The following is a 15,780-nucleotide window of genomic DNA, read 5'->3' on the forward strand; positions in this document are numbered from 1 at the left end:
CTTTAACTAAAGTCTTTTATGGCGTCGACTATAAATAGACAAACAATTCGGATGACTAAAACTAAACAGAATTGTAGTCAAAAGAATACGTCTACAACAAAGTAAAAATGTCTCGTCAAAATTAACACTGCCTAATAGAAGTACATTAAAGACATTAAACTCAATTGTTTCAATGTGAATCCTCATATTACTATTAAATCCTTGGTTACAAGTGAAACACTTTCCAAACTGACAGTAAGTAAAATTTAATTAACACGACTCTCAAAGATTCCTTTACATGTGAAAGTGTTTCTACACTAGGGAGAGGTGAAAGGGTGAATAAACACATGCACATCAAGTTGTCTTTTCTGTGTAAAACTCGCTCCGCACTGAGAGCAGCTGAACAGCTTTTTCCCAGCATGACTTTTCATGTGATTCTTAAGATATTTTTTACATGTGAAACTCTTTCCGCACTGAGAGCAGCCGAAAGGCTTTATTCCGGCATGAACTAACTTGTGATTTTTCAGGCTTTCTCTACGTGACCAAGACTTTCCGCACTCAGAGCAGCTGAAAGGCTTTTCTGAAGTGTGAGTTACCAAATGAACCGTGAGGTCTCCTTTATATCTAAAAGTCTTCCCACAATGGGGGCAGACGAAACGCTTTATTCCAGAATGAATTAACATGTGAGTCTTCAGGCTTCCTTTACATGTAAAAGTCTTTCCACACTGAGGACAGGTTAATTGCTTTACTGAGGTGTGAACTAGCTTATGCTCATTAAGCGATCTTTTCTGCGTGAAACTCTTCCCGCACTGAGAGCAGCTGTAAGGTTTTATTCCAGTATGGATTTTCATGTGATTCCAAAGGTTTCCTCCATGGCGGAAAGTGTTTCCACACTGAGAACAGGTGAAAGGCTTTTTCCCCGTATGAATGAACATGTGATTCTTAAGGCTTCCTTTGCGTGTGAAAGTATTCCCACAATCAGAGCAGCTGAAAGGCCTTTTTTCAGCATGAACAATCATCATGTGTTCGTTAAGACTTCTTTTCTGTTTGAAAGCGTTTCCACACTCAGAGCAGGTGAAAGGCTGTATTCTATTATGAATTCTCATGTGATTCTTAAGGTATGCTTTAAGAGTGAATGCGTTTCCACACTGAGAGCAGCTGAAAGGCCTTTTGGCTTCCTTTCTTTGAATGTCGCTTTTCGAGCAACGGTTTTCAGTTTTGGAGCAACTCACTGATTTTTCTCCAGTGGTGACCTCATGAGCTTTCTGGTCCTGATGCTCCTCCTTCACTTCATTCAGATCTTGTTCTTCTTTCACTTTTATCAGGCCTAATATGAAAACATTAAGGTGGTGAAAATCAATTGGGACATTTGGAAAACAAAAGGAACTTAGGCTGACGCATTATTAATATATATATATATATATATATATATATATATATATATATATATATATATTTTTTTTTTTTTTTTTTTTTTAAGATTTGCATATAGCCAAAACTATACCTGTTGACACAGATCCATGAAGCTAAAAACGTTGTATTATGCTGACAGGCCAGTAGTTGGCAATGTCAATGTAAAGAAACCTAAACTCCTAAAACATGCAATGCACAATGCACATGAGGTGACTGTTTCAACAAAGTAGTATTTTTGTAGCTTGTAGACTTTGGAATTTGCACTTGGATACCCGTTTTCAAGAGTTAGCTTTTTTTTAAGGTCCCCAAATTGGAACTGTGTATACATTCTGGCTGTTTATTTACAACAAAGTTAATTTGTTTGGCCATGCATTTAGACAAAATCAACATTTTTAAACGGATAGTTCACCCAATATTTACTCACCATCAAGTTGTTCCAAACCTGTATAAACTTTCTTCTGCTGAACAATAAAAATCCATTCACTTCCATACTATGGTTTCCTTCTGTTTTTTTTTTTCTCAAAACTGTTTGTTACAAACATGTTGCAAAATGTCAATATCTTCAGCAAAAATAAAAGATCTATACAGGCTTGGAACAACTTGAGGGTGAGTAAATGGTATAATTGTCATTTTTGGGTGAAAAGTTTAGAAAATGGGGTTCAAATTGCATGTTATTGAAAATGATACAGACTGTAAACTACAAAAAAACAATTTCGTGAAAGCGACAACATCACATGTTTGTGTATTACTTGTTCAGGGATTTGACAACGTTGTCATCTGGATGTGTAACTTTAAAAACAATTCAAAAACATTTCAGTTTTACCCTCAGATGCATTTTGAGGGCAGGTAGATCTCTAGGAACATAGTTTGGCCCCCCTTTGATGAGGACTAAAGACTAGCTGTCAGAGTTGACCAAAATTCGCAAAATAAGTGCACAAAGAAGGTGTGCAAAGTGTGCTCCCTTAACAACTGAAAGGCTGTCACCAATTTCAGTTTTTTTTTTTTTTTTTTGCAATCTCAGAACAGTCTGCTATGATCACTGAATCTCTTGACGCTGCACAATTAATCTCTTATTTACTTCGCGTCTACACTTGTTTGAACTGTGAGTTGATTCTGGCTAACAGGAACGCCTCGATTAGGAATTGCGTTCTAGAAATCAACAGATAACGGCTATAATGTAAAAGTTTTGTAAAAAGTACCAAACTTTTTGACAACTCTGGAGTAGTGTGTTTTTCTTTGGGGGGTGGGAGGGGCAGATATCATGTTGCCTTTTACCTCATTTGGGCTGCCTATATTTTACAGATTTTGTAACAACAGCCACTGAATCTGATGGGCTGTCTACAAGTTGTCTGATTCTGTAGGTTATAAAAACATCACATTTATAATTTTTAAATACCATTTTCAAAACATTTTAGATGGAAAACAGCAGAAAAACAGGTAAACCTTTGGCCACAAAATGTTTGATGTTACACTAACGTAAAATAATAATAATAATAATAAAAACAAATGAATCTAATGTGTCTTACATGCACTGAGTTAAACAGAGTTTTACTATTCTAAAAAAGCAACGAGCGAAAATAAAATAAAAATGATTGACAGCTCCATCTCATATTTAATACATTTGGAAGGTAGAAGACATTTTAATTATAACAAAGTGCGTATTTTAACATTAAGGAATGCACAGCTTTTTTAGTGATTCACAGGCACCCTGTAAATCTTTGTTCATGTAATGTGCCACAAACTCATCAAAAAAAGAATGAAGAATAAACACCAACCTCCTTGTTCGTCGTGTTTTATTATCCCGGGTTCTGGTTCCTCATGTTTTATTGTCCAATGCTCTGGTTCCTCTTGTTTTATTTTCCAATGCTCTGGTTCCTCTTGTTTTATTCTCCAGGGTTCTGGTTCACTCGTGTCCTCCTCTTTAACAAACAACATTTTTACAGCAACAGACCTCAGTTCAGATGATACTCCTCCAGATATTCCTGCTTGCTTCAAAAATTAGTCACGACTGTGAGGATGAGAACATTAAAGTTGAATTAATTGTGTTTTTATATGTACATAAACAGCATTTCTAAGAGTTTGTATTAAATCAGCATCACGATTAAAACAACAGAGCATAAATCTTCTTCCTCTGGGGTTTAATGGTGTTTGGCAAACAAACCTGTGTTTTGGCGCCATCCGCTGGACTGGAGCGTGAAGCATCGCGAGAAAGAAAAACAATGCAGGGAAAGTTCTTTAAAGCTAATTGTTTTAGTCTTAAACTGTTTGTTATTTAGTTCATTAGTCTTAATCCTAATCAGTCCATAAAACTTTGTCCTCAAGACGCCTCAGATTTCCTCTATCAATCACTTTACCTCAAACAAAATGATTCTGAAACATCTTGTTTTCAAAAACCACTGAAGTCAAACTCAAATCAAAAAAAAAAAAAAGAGTAAGCTCACAGCCCTAAAGTACGAGACAGATCTCGCTACTGGGTTGCAAAATAATGAAAATGCATTAGTGACTGATGTCTTGAAATGATTGCATGCAGAAACAGTTTAGCCCCAGGGCTTGTTTAATTCTGGGTTCGGGTATTCATTCTTACAGGAGAACCACATAAGGAACCATTACAAAGCTACATGACAGTATATCTTGCATCTGAGATTCCTTAAAATCAGCTTAAAAACGTTTTAAAAACAACAATAAAGAACGATTTTAAAAATAAATCTCAGTCTCTCTTAAAAGTGTTACAGTTGCTTCTTTAGCTTCCTGAACAAGAGCACTTCATAAAAAGCTTCTACTTTCCATCATGAAAGGGTAAATAAACTACAGCTGACACATATGCATTATATAACAAACGAACATAATGGTATCATTTATATCATGAAGAAAAAATTATATACAAGAATACAACTTTTTGACATTGTTCTTCAGGGAGGAACTCCATCTTTGAGTTGATCTGAATTAGTGTTGCATTCGTCAACGAAAATTATGACTAAATATCGTCCTCAACGACCCTGTATCACGTGACGAAAACGAGACGAGACGAAACGAAAATGCTGGTCATGTGACGATGACTATATAAAATGTATTATGAAATATCGTTGACGAATAAAAACGAGACTAAATGTTGTTTACAAAATAAAAACTATGCTAAAATGTCTCTTATATTTTCGTTGACGAAAACGAGACGAAACGAAATGTTATAATGTTAGATTGATGTGCGCATGCCCAGTAGCCAGAGCTGTATCCCTTCTAGCCTAAACCACAGGCAACGTCACTCCCTCAAGCTCCACTCGCGGAATTATCTAGAAGACTCAAATTCCTTTATGTATTAATATTATTCAGTTTTTCTCTGAAGCCTCAGGTTTATATTTAAATCTATCAAAATGTGAACTATTTTGTCTCTATGATACCCAACAATCATCAATCCATCATATACCTGTTAAAGACTGTGTCAAGTACCTGGGGATTTTCCTTACTAAAGATAGATTGTCTCGTCAACAGCTTAATTTTTCTCCTAAAATAAGGAAAACTAGAACAATCTTTAATTCTTGGCTTCAACGAGATCTGTCCATTTATGGCAGAGTTCTTATTTCTAAAGCAGAGGGTTTGTCCCGTTGTGTTTACCCTGCTTTATCTTTATTTGTTAGTGACAAAATTGCTGATGACATAAATAAAATGTTACTGAATTTTATTTGGAAGAATAAGTCCCATAAAATTAGGAAATCTGTTTTATCTAATAGGCGTGCTGAGGGTGGACTGGAAGTTTTGGATTTCAAAGAATTAGTTAGTTCATTTAGAATAAGTTGGTTAAAAAAATGTCTCTGTAGTAATGATTCAATTTGGTACTATATCCCCAAAACTATATTTCTTAGATTAGGTGGTTTAGATTTTCTTTTAAAATGCAATTTCACCCCTTCTAAATTGCCGATTTCTCTCTCTAATTTTTACCAACAAGCTCTACTTGCTTGGAAACTGTGTTATGTGCACAACTTTTCTCCCCACAAAGAAATTCTGTGGAATAATTCATGTATTTTAATCCGTGGAAAATCTTTATTTATTGACAAGTGGTATGACAGAGGTATTGTTTTTGTTTTGGATTTATTTAAAGATGATGGTACTATTCTGGAATATGAAGAATTTATGATTTTGTACAATCTTCCTCTGCCAGCAAGATCTTTCAATTCTGTCATCAAAAGTTTGTCTCCAAGTTATGTGCATCTATTTAAAACATACCTTTGTTTTAGTGAGAGAAAAACAACTATGCCCAAACTTTTATTGGATGGAGTTTGTCTTCTTGATAAAAAATGTAACAGTAAGTTTATAAAGCGAATGTTACACTATTCAGTATATACTTCCCCTAGATGTAAATTTTTCTGGACTAATTTTGTTGACTGTATAGATTGGAAGAAAGCATGGTTACTTCCTGAAAAATTTAGCATTTCTAATAAAATCAGAGAAATACATTTTAAGATTTTGCATAATGTTTACCCAACAAATTCCCAAATTGCTTCTTTTTTTGATATTTCTAATTTATGTGTATTCTGTAAAGTTGAGGAAGAAACTTTACTTCATTTATTCTATCATTGCGATCAGGTTAAAATTCTTTGGGAGAACTTAAGATGTTATCTATCTTCTTTTGTAAAATTTAATTTAAAATTTACACTAAAAGGAATATTTCTATATTTTTCTAGTAGTGACCATGCTACTGAACTTGTTGTAAATTTTTTTGTTTTGCATTGTAAATTTTTTATTCATAAATCCAAATTTCTTAATATGTTACCTAGATTTGATGTCTTTCTCGCAGAGATTTTGCTCATTGTTCATTCTCTTAAACTTATTGATGATAATAAGAATAACAAGTTTCTTAAGGCATATGACGATCTTTTTCTTACTGATTGAGGTGCTGTTTTTATTTATTTTCTTTTTCTTTCCTTCTTTTTTGTTATTGTATTTCTATGCAGTGCTGTTTGTTGTTTTTCTTTTGTCTTGCAATAAAAAAAAAAAAAAAAAAAAAAAATTATCTAGAAGACGCCCACAAACAAAGTTAAGTCTGACACAGATAAAGGGACCAATGGCCGGCCAGATAGGGTTCATATTTGGGGGAAAAAGAAGGAAGAACACATACATTTTTTTCTACCTTTTTAGTAGTGATAGGAAAATGAAGCTTTTCGAAGCACCAAAGGGATCAACTGTATCTAAAAGGGTTCATTACTCGAAGCTTTCCAACACGTTGTACACTAATGACATCTTGTGGTCAAAGGTGGAAAACGTTTCTTTTGCATCCCAGATGTCCAAGCAATTTTTGGACAATTTCATAAAATAAATAAATTTATGCTAAGAAAACCATAAGAAATATTTTACTTACAGAAGTTATAAATGAATTAATCTGTAAATAAACTTAAAAAAAACAAAAGTACAAAAGATTCTTGTATGCATAGATGATCAAGTAAATTAAGAATATTGTTAAGTTGATTAATATTCGAAGCTTCTGTGTCAAACGTCACATCACTAATTTTTAGTAAATTGTAGCTTGACCATTCAAACCTTGTTTCTCTTTTTTTCTGACATTGTCATGTGATGCTATTTTATTTATTGTTTTTATTTAATTTTTTTCAATTTATGTGTGTGTACTTCTAACATGTTTGGTAGGTAAAATAAATGTTGTAAATTAAAATTAGAGCATCTTCTGCAATGGATGCATTTTTCAGCCTATAAGGTAACAAAAATATAATAAGAACCTTGTTTGAAATGGGTTTGGCTAAAAGAAAACTTTGGTTTTGTCTGTACTACTAGGTACTTATACTATATTGACTGGGTTAAATAAAATTGCATTACTAAAAATAGACTAAATGTAATCAGTTTCCGTCGACTAAAACTAGACTAAAATGTCATTCGTTTTCGTCGACTAAAACTAGACTAAAATAGTCATGGGTAATTCTGACTAAAATAAGACTAAAATGCTCAGACTTTTAGTCGACTAAAACTTGACTAGACTAAAAGGTGTATGAACTTGACTAAAACGAATAAAAACTAAAATGTCAGGTTCGCACAAAGACTAGACTAAAACTAAAATGAAAATCGGCCGCCAAAAACAACACTAATCTGAATCTCTCGAATCCAAAACGAGCTTTATTCACTGTGTAAACTTTAGATGTTTTTTTTTGACACGCCACTTAGAAGAGACTTATCCAGATGATCTGAAGACAGTCTACTTACTGTGATTGTTTTTTGTATGACTGCGTAGAGAAGTTGATTGAATGAAACGCTTCCCACATTTAGTGCATCTCCAGTGTGGATCCTCTCATGTTGTTTCAGAGTTGAATACTGACTGAATCTCTTGTCACAGTGTGAACACTTGTAAGGTTTTTCTCCAGTGCGGATGTGCATGTGTCCCTTAAGGGTTCCCAATTGTGCAAAAGTCCTCCCGCACTGATCACACGTGAACTGTTTATCTCCAGTATGAACCCTCATATGACACTCAAGACCATGTTTGCATTGGAAACTTTTTCCACACAGAGTGCAGTTGAAAGATTTCTTGGCTTTTCTTTTCTTTATTTTTTTTTCTGTTTGGTCTGAGAGCCTGTATAATTTGATAAATGAATACTTATTAAAACTAATGTTTTTTAGATTAAGAGCTCTGAGTGATTTTGTTGTTTGATTAACATTGCTGGCCCAATCTTCAGAAGGTGACTGCATATATTGACATCAGATTTTCTCCCAAGTGTTCACATTCACTTAAGACATAAACTCTGTTTAAGTGAGTATGACAGGCACTTTTGACATATTTGTGTGTATTTAATCATTTGGACGCCCACCCAAAGCTCAAAGTGTAATTTCTTGTCCGTTTTAGACCCCACGAAATTCAGCCTCAGGGAACAGCGTCTTTCAAGTGGATTACTGTGCTTTCAATCTTCTATCATGTTAACATGTTAGCAACAGTAAAAACTGAATTTGACAACAATCACTGCTTGTGCTTATTCTGATGTTAATTTTGGGTTTTAAAATGCTCAATGGCAAAGGTCCTAATATATAAACCAGCGACTCTTGTGAAGTATATATTTATACTTAAATATAAGTATAACGTGAAGTATATATCTATATTTCCAATTTGTAAAATTATCTTATTCTCTTTCTATACTGGAATTTCCTTCTCTAAATCTTACATTTTTATATATATATATGTTTTATATTTTATAAAAGATTAAGGTTATCAGCAGTCGTATAAGCATTTCACTTCAAATCATACTGTGTATGACTGTATGTGACAACTAAATTTTTTATTTGAAGTGTGCGCATTATTTTTGTCTTCGGCAAGATTATTCAACATAAGACTTTTCAGATTCAGATCTAAAACTGCCTCAAGCTTTATAAATGCTAGCTTAATGAAGAATGAAGAATAAACACCAACCTGTTTATTCTTTAGTGAGTTTCTTTCTGCAGGGCTTTGGATCTCTCTATCCTCTTTAATAAACTCAGTCTTTGCAGATTTCGCTTTTCCTGATTATTTGATGCACATCGTCAAATATGGAAATATTTCCAGCATTTATTGCTGAATTGCTGAAATGTTTCAGAGTGTTGTTAAGTAGTCAACAAAGACATTAATTACCTGAAACTAACCTTTTAGCAAAAAAAAAAAAAAAAAAAAAAAAAAAATCATATTCTGGAGGTTTTAAATTGCTGGGGTCAAATTGACCCTAGTGGAAAAAAGGTGTTAGCGGATTTTAGGGTAACAGGAGGGTTAAACTTTAAGTTCATTTTCTTCAAGAACACGCCATTGTTACCTTGCTTGTGGGAGCTGCCACGTTGTTTTTAAGTTGTTCATCGTCAGAGCAGTGCTAACAACATGTTTTTTTACATAAAGAGCACATTAGTTTAAAACAGTCATTCAGTAACACTGCAATCTTGCATGTGCTAATTCACACTAATGTAATGCATTTCATAGCTATCAGACATTTTAAATCTATGCACCAATTTTAACATATGCAAAATATATTATAAATATGTTCATATCCATGTTTAAAATGTCCCACGTGGCTCATTACGAATATCAGTGTTTGTAAGTACTATTTTTAACAATGTGAAGCAACCATAACTAATTTAATCTGATAAAGATTAATGACAAAATAGAATCGGTTTGCATTCATTCCCCTCACAAAGCACGAGAAATTCAGTAACAATTATCACACCAAAATTGAAGTCACTCACATGAACATCCAAAAACACAAAATAACATAATTCTGAATTAATTGACCATGTTTTATTCGCATGCATGTTTCTTTAACTCAGCAAACACACAAACAGCGCTGTACACGTTTAAAACAAGTCAGATAACTACAGGCTGCCTGTACATTATCCCGCTTATTACACGGCTACTTGCCACATAATGAAAGAAACTGGACATGAATATGAATGTGTTTGTCACAAGACGCGGAGGGATTTTAAACATACAAGTAGTACCGGCTATGCGTTATTACTTTGGAGCGTAATTATTACTTTATTATTCAAAAAGAACGAACCTGCAAATGTCTCAACTGACCAATCAGAATCAAGCATTCTAGAGAGCCGTGTAATAATGTCGCATAAACATACTGTGCAAATTTTACTTTAGAGTTGTGTAAATATTTGAAAAACTCCGAACTGCTCGCTTCTCCTCAGAAGACGCGACTCTGACTGACTGAAGAAGCCAAATTCGATTTAAAATTACTAAACAACTATTCAACAATACACATCAAACAAGAACCGGGTATATTAATTTAGACAAACAGTCGCATCATTCGATCATAGTCATGTGTGGAGTAAAATGCAGTTTAATAGGCAAATAAAATATTTATTGAGGAAATGTAAAACAGAAAGCCCAACATCAAAAATACAGAATATAGAGAAGAAAAAAAAAAATACTTAACAGCATTTCAGATATTGAAATTAAAATTAGAAAATGTCCCGATGCAAATACAATCAGCAGAAAACAATAGTTGTTGATAAAATAAAACAGCTAATGTGTTATTATAAAACGGTTAGTTCCATTCCTCAATTCTGATTGGTCAGCAGCTGTGTTTTATTCATGATACGGCACGGCTATGACCGCTTCACTCAACGGTTTTGTGTATCATTGAACCTCCTTAGCAACCACCCTTAGCAACGTAAACATAGCTTTAGCACTTAGGGACTACTTTTTACAGCGGAAGGCAGTTAATGATTTTACTTTATGAAAAGCGCCAAAACCGATTTGAATTTAGCAGCCGATGACGTGATCCGGCAAACGCACGCTTCAGGGACCAGCCAAGACAAATCACACTGTGTGATCGTACGTTCTTAACCCGTCTATCGCAGTCATCTCCCTCCGCCTCAGCCATCTCACTCGTTGTTGTTTTTTTTTCCCTTGGGACCGGAAGTATTTGAAACTTCACGACTTTATTTTCGCCAGAAAATAAACAGTGACATAATCGATTATGGCACTTTGCCGCATCGATGCTCAATCGTTCATGCCCCGCATCGCGATGCATCGCCGAATCGATTATTGTTGACACCCCTAAATAATACCCTACAAGAAACTGAATAAATTAATCAAATGTAAAAAAAATAATAATAATGATAAAAAAACAGTGCATATAGTCTTCACTGTTTAAACTGATCAACTTATGCTTATTAAAGCTAATAAAGCCAGTTTCTTTTTTTCATTTGTTGTATGATTATCATTAATGATACAGACAGCTGCAGGATTATTAGGCTGCTGTCACTTTAATAACTAATGCATGGATCCAATATACTGCCACATCTTATTATAATATACTGCTGGATCTGAAGATGATCTACTTGTGCTTGTTTTTTGTATGACTGTGTAGAGAAGATGAATTATTGAAGCGCTTCCCTCATTCAGTGCAGGGATACGTTTTTTCTCCAGCGTGGATCCTTTCGTGTCTTTTCAGGTCTCCTGACTGATTGAATCTCTTGTCGCAGTGTGAACACTTATAAGGTTTTTCTCCAGTGTGGATCCTCTCGTGTATTTTCAGTTCTCCTGACTGATTGAATCTCTTGTCACAGTGTGAACACTTATAAGGTTTTTCTCCAGTGTGGATCATCTCATGTCGTTTTAAATGGCTCGCTGTAGTAAAAGTCTTCTCGCACGCAAAGCACATGTAGTCTCTCACACCAGTGTGTGTTTTCTGATGTTCTTTAAAACTTTGTAGATGTGAAAAACTCTTTCCACACAAACGACATGAATATGGTTTCTCTTTTGTATGAACTCTCAGGTGTTCCTTCAGGTGTGAAGCTCGCAAAAACACTTTGTCGCATTGATCACATGCATATAGTTTCTCTCTAGTGTGAACATTCATGTGTCTTTTAAAATGTGATGCTGTTGAGAAACTCTTCCCACACTGATCACAAGCAAATGGTTTTTCTCCAGTATGAACTCTCATGTGTGCTGTAAGTTCTCCTTTTATTCTGAAACTCTTCCCGCACTGATCACATGTGTACGGTTTCTCTCCAGTGTGGATCCTCTTGTGCTTTTTCAGGTCTCCTGAATGGATGAATCTCTTGTCGCAGTGTGAACACTCATAAGGTTTTTCTCCAGTGTGGATCCTCTCATGCAGTTTTAAACAGTTCGCTGTAGTAAAAGTCTTTTCACACTCAAAGCACATGAAATTTCTCACACCAGCGTGTCTTTTCTGATGTTCTTTCAAATGATCTAGACGTGAGAAACTACTTCCACACAAATCACATGAATGTGGTTTCTCTTTTGTATGAACTCTCATGTGCTGCTTCAGGTGTGGAGCTCTCAAAAACACTTTGTCGCATTGATCACATGAATACAGTTTCTCTCTAGTGTGAACATTCATGTGTGCTTTACAATGTGATGCTTGTGAGAAGCTCTTCCCACACTGATCACAAGCAAAGGGTTTTTCTCCAGTATGAACTCTCATGTGCTGTGTAAGTTCTCCTTTTATTCTGAAACTCTTCCCGCACTGATCACATGTGAACGGTTTCTCTCCAGTGTGAATTCTCTCATGTTTTTTCAGGTCTCCTGACCAATTGAATCTCTTGTCACAGTGTGAACACTTGTGAGGTTTCTCTCCAGTGTGAACTTTCATGTGACAAATAAGACTTGATTTGCTTGAGAAACTCTTTCCACACTGAGTGCAGGTCAAATATTTCTTTGAATCTTTCTGTTTGATTTGAGAGCAACTCAAAGGTTTTCCTCCAGGTTTGATATTACCTCTCTCCTCAACTTCACTCTTTTCTCCATTCTCATCCATTTCTTGAATCGACTCTAAATAAATGTAAAAATCATTGAAAATTTATTTTCAGTCAATCGTAAAAAGCAGAGACATATGGACATTAAAATTAACCCTGATAAAACGGTGTAAGGCAAACTTGTTTCTACAGAGAGAAGTAATAAATATGTTTGATCCCCTACAAAATAATAGAACACACATTTAGTGGAGTGTTGTGGAGGTATTAAAGATAAATAATCATAAAAATGACTAAACCACAGTTGCTAAATCGTCAAATTGTGCTTTTCTCATATGCAACAGAAATGGCAGCTGGCAGCTCTTATTAGTTGGACATAAAGTTGTGGCCGAAATAATAGTCACTTTAGCTATATTATTGCAGAGCTCTAAAGATTTTCCCTCTTACAGCAAATCTAAATCAGCTTGAAGCTCTATAGCCATCAGCACTATTAATAAAGAAAGAAAAATAAACACCAACCTGTTTGTTCTTCAGTATATTCAGTGTGTTTGATTCTGCAGGGTTCTGGATCTCCCATCTTCTCTCTGTCCTCTTTAATAAACTCAGTCTTTTCCAGATTTTAGCTCTTCCTGATGTAATGATGCTCATCTGATCTTGTAAACTGTTGGAAAATCCCAGCATTTATTGCTGAATTAATGTGGGCGGAGCTTCGTTGATGATGCCCTTCTTGGGGGAGGAGCTTTATTGAAGGTGAATCGCAGAATGGGAGGAGCTAATATCACTTACTGCAGATCATTTTCACAACACAATTTCAAATATTCATTCTTATTGTTTTATATGAATAATGGTAAGAAAAACAACAGATAGACACACAAAAAAATAAAAACTGAAATGCATCTATAAATTTATAACCAACAAATACCCTCAGTATGTTGACACCAGATCTTCTGTAAATTGCCACTTAACGATCAATTCATGTAAGACATCAGCATAATAAATGAGGTGAAAACAGGAACTATTGACATGAAATAAAGAGTCTGTAATATTGATGAGCCTCAGACTATCAACACTCATTCAACAAGACATTCAGGATCATCAGCAGATCATCTCACTTTAATCTGAATGTTTGCTGTTAGAAACTGATTATTTGAGTCAGCATATATGATAAAAGCTGTGTTATCCATGGCCCATTGTGAGCAATAACACTTAGGACAAAGACTCAATATGATGCATTCATCAGTGTTTGTAAGTATTGTTAACAATGTAAAGCAACCAAAACAATTTTGATCTGCCAAATATTAATGATAAGATTAAAATGTTATAAAATCGGTTTGCAGTCATTCCTCCCACAAATCACGAGACATTCAGTAACAATTATCACTCCAAACATAGAAACAGTTCTTCACATGAATGTAAAAAACACACACACAAAAAAAACTCAGTTTCTTTAACTCAGCAAATACAAAAACAGTACTGTACACGATTAAAACGAGGCAGAAACGACCTCGTATATTGTTGCATAAACTGTGAAAAGTGTATTTTAGAGTTGAATAATATCTAATGTAAATACAATCAGCAGGAAATAAAAGTTGTTGATAAAATAAAAAAAGCTAATGTATTAAGAAAGAGGTAATATTTAACAATAGTTACACAAAGCATGGATGGGATTGCTATCGCTATGGTTTCAATTGTTTCACTGTAAATGATTGTGGTTTTTACGGTATTATTCCTGTATTCTCAGCAGTTTCTTATTATATACATTGTATACATTATGTTACTTTAGATTGTCAATGCATTCTGGGAAAATATAAATTTAAGATTTGTAGTTGTTAGTATATAGTTTTTTAAGCACAGGAAAAACATGATGAATTCGTTCAGACCTGAGCGATTTTGTGTACTTGTGTGTGTTTGTTTGTGTGATAGTTGTGTGTGATTATGAGAAATAACAGTATTGTCTGGTATTGTCTTTCTTTAGCCTTTTATCATATATCCTAACTTAAATAATGTGTTTTTCAAAAGAAAACATTCAGAATGAAGTGAGATGATCTGCTGATGGTCCTGAATGTCTTGAATGAGTGTTGATAGTTTGAGGCTCATGAATATTAACAGAGCTGCTGAAAATACTCTTTACTTTGTGACAATAGTTCCTGTTTTCAGCTCATTTATTATGCTGATGTCTTCAGGTCTCCTGTAAATTGCCACTTAAAGCTTATTTCATTGTGTTGACAGACTAAAGGTGTTTTTTTTGGTTACAAATCTGTACATTCATTTGTTCTTGATACCAATTAATGCTGGAATATTCCCATCAGTTCACAAGAGAAGCATCAAATGATCAGGAAGAGCTGAAATCTGCCAAGACTGAGTTTATTAAAGAGGACAGAGAGAAGATGAGAGATCCAGAGCCCTGCAGTATCAAACAAACTGAAGATACTGAAGAACAAACAGGTCAGGGTTTATTCTTCATTGTTCAATAATGAGGCTGACGGTTATAAAACTTGAGGCAGTTTTAGACCTGGATTTGTTGTAATAGGAAAAATCTGTAGCTGTTGAAAAATCTGGCTGAAGCCGCAAAAGGGATAAATAAGGGACACTTCACCACATTCATATACATTTGAAATAAATCAATGGAAGGAAAAGTCTATTATGACTCACACTTAATAAATAAAGCGTTTTTTTTTTTTTTTTTAGTAAAATGGGTTAAATAATTTAGTTAAAAAAGAAAAAAGATGATTGTGTCGTTGATCAATACATGTTATTGCAAAAAAAAATAAAAATTTTGTCCAATTTAAATATAATTACTAGAACATCTAAATAGGCATCTACATAATTAGAAAGTTTACTTTGTTACACCAGGGGCCGGTTTTTCAAAAGGTTTAATCCGGATAAAATTGATCCGGATTTAGTAATCCTTTTTTTTTTTGCGATCCGTGATCACGTAATCCAGCTTACTTTTGAGCCAGTTTTTAAAAGCAACATCGGATTGGATCCATCTGATCCGGATAGGAACTTTTCAGGATCACTTAATCTGGATAACCAGTGCTCAAACAGGATAGGAAATCACAATGTAGAACTATAGATATGTACTAACAAGTAGAATAGCCAGTGTGGGGTCAATAAGTTTATTTTTATTTGAAATGAAAACACACACATTAAAAAAAAAAAAAAAAAAAAAAAAGAAAGAAAACCCCCACCCCATCCTCTTCCAGCAGTCCT

At 34.4% G+C, this 15,780-nt stretch overlaps 1 pseudogene; it reads right to left on the bottom strand.

Moving 5' to 3' along the window:
• Nucleotides 1–11,186: 11,186 nt before the first annotated feature.
• LOC141343802 (uncharacterized) lies at nucleotides 11,187–12,632 on the bottom strand (annotated as a pseudogene).
• Nucleotides 12,633–15,780: the final 3,148 nt, after the last annotated feature.

The sequence above is a fragment of the Garra rufa genome, chromosome 1 (genome assembly GCF_049309525.1).
Source record: "Garra rufa chromosome 1, GarRuf1.0, whole genome shotgun sequence".
NCBI lineage: Eukaryota > Metazoa > Chordata > Actinopteri > Cypriniformes > Cyprinidae > Garra > Garra rufa.